The 1,799-nt window shown below is 35.6% G+C and overlaps 1 non-coding gene across 1 annotated transcript; it reads right to left on the reverse strand.

Annotated features, from left to right (window-relative positions):
- Positions 1 to 1,193: 1,193 nt before the first annotated feature.
- On the reverse strand, positions 1,194 to 1,300 carry LOC112419582 (small nucleolar RNA R71). The gene has a single exon (XR_003009709.1). It is a non-coding gene; the product is annotated as a small nucleolar RNA R71 (small nucleolar RNA).
- Positions 1,301 to 1,799: the final 499 nt, after the last annotated feature.

The following is a 1,799-nucleotide window of genomic DNA, read 5'->3' on the forward strand; positions in this document are numbered from 1 at the left end:
ATCATGGTTAGTCTAGGAATGGATAATCCTTTATTAGTGATATTAGGTTAACGTTCTTAAAACCTTCAAAGATTATTAGACCACCTAAGGAATTAGGGGTTGTAGTTTGAGAAGAGGGTCCTAACTCAAGGGATTGATTATGACTATTTTGTTAACTATCGTGGAACTTGAAAATCGTTCATAAGAATAGGTGCAGTATACCAATTAGGGAAATATCGATAATTCGAAAGACCTGATCTCATCTCTCTCTTATATTTTCCAAACAAATCTTTATTTTATGTTATTTAATTTTATGCAATCAAATCAAATCTACTGCCTAGGGCAAACAAAATAATTTATACATCCTAAGTATTTACTTTATTGCTAAATTGAGATTAACACATTTCTCGTGGATACGAACTTATTTTATTACTTCGATATATTTTTAGTACACTTGCTAAAATATCTATCAATGTATAGTTGGAATTATGTGAAGCACTAACATTGTTTAATTGATTGTTGTTTATCTCGATAAGTTCTCTTACTTAAATTACTGTTTATTAGTATTGCTAATGATGAATAGATGTTGTCATGTATTGTTAAATTCTTTAAGAGAATTATATGCTTATTATTATTGAATGTGAAATCTCATCCCTTCTGTTTGAATGTTGCATCTACGTGGGTAATGTGCAGATAACCAGTATTAGCTGTTGAAGTGAGTTGACTCTCTCACGCGTCGTCTTAGGGTCGCTCTGATACGTAACGGGATGGAGATTTTTACTTGTTTTCCATGTGTTACGTAATTGCTATGATTTTATGTTGATGAATCATCTAGATTGGATTTAAATAAGTTGTTTATGTTGAGGCCGTTGTGCCATTACATTGTTTAATTAATGTTTTCCGCTGCAATGATGACATGAGATGTTTTGAATAAATAGTAAATTCTACTCTATTTATCTTTTAAGGAAGTGTGACATCCTGTTTAGTTGATTACTCTGATTTTATGCAAAAATTTTCAAGTTGGGAAAACCGGGTGTTACACTCAGTGGCACTATAAAAGAGAACCAAGAAGTCGTAAGACTTCATCTTATTCCCTTTTCCTTAAGGGATAGAGCTATCCCTTTGTTCCATTCTCTAGAAGTTGGTTCCATCACTTCATGGATCAAATGAGGCGAGCGTTCCTCGCTCGATTCTTTTCCCCCTCTAAAATTGCTACACTAAGAGACCAAATCACACGGTTCAATCAAAAAGATGGGGAGTCTCTTTATGATGCGTGGGAGTGTTTCAAGGAAATGCTTAGACTTTGTCCCCACCATGGTTTAGAGAAGTGGCTCATAGTCCTCACTTTTTATAATGGCTTATCATATACCACTAAGATGTCTATTGATGCAGCTGTAGGAGGAGCTCTAATGAATAAGAACTATACGGAGGCTTACGCTTGGATTGAAGACATGGCTCAGAATCACTATCAATGGACCAACGAGAGAGGCATCACTGCCTCTACACCCTCTAAGAAAGAGGCAGGTATGTATGAAGTCTCTGACTATGATCACCTTGCTGGTAAGGTTGATGCACTAACCCAAAAATTTGAAAAACTAAATGTTAGTGCTATCACACCTACTCCTGCATCTCCTCCTTGTGACATTTGTGGTATATTTGGTCATATTGGTGTTGATTGTCAGTTAGGTAGTGCTGCTAATAGTATTGAGAAAATGAACTACGCTCAATACAACCAAGGAACGAGGCTAAACCAAAACTTTTATAAAAATCATCAAGGTTCCTATGGGCAAGTAGCACCACCTGGCTATGAAAACAACCAG

Source organism: Medicago truncatula, chromosome 2 (genome assembly GCF_003473485.1).
Source record: "Medicago truncatula cultivar Jemalong A17 chromosome 2, MtrunA17r5.0-ANR, whole genome shotgun sequence".
In the NCBI taxonomy this organism is placed as follows: Eukaryota; Viridiplantae; Streptophyta; class Magnoliopsida; order Fabales; family Fabaceae; genus Medicago; species Medicago truncatula.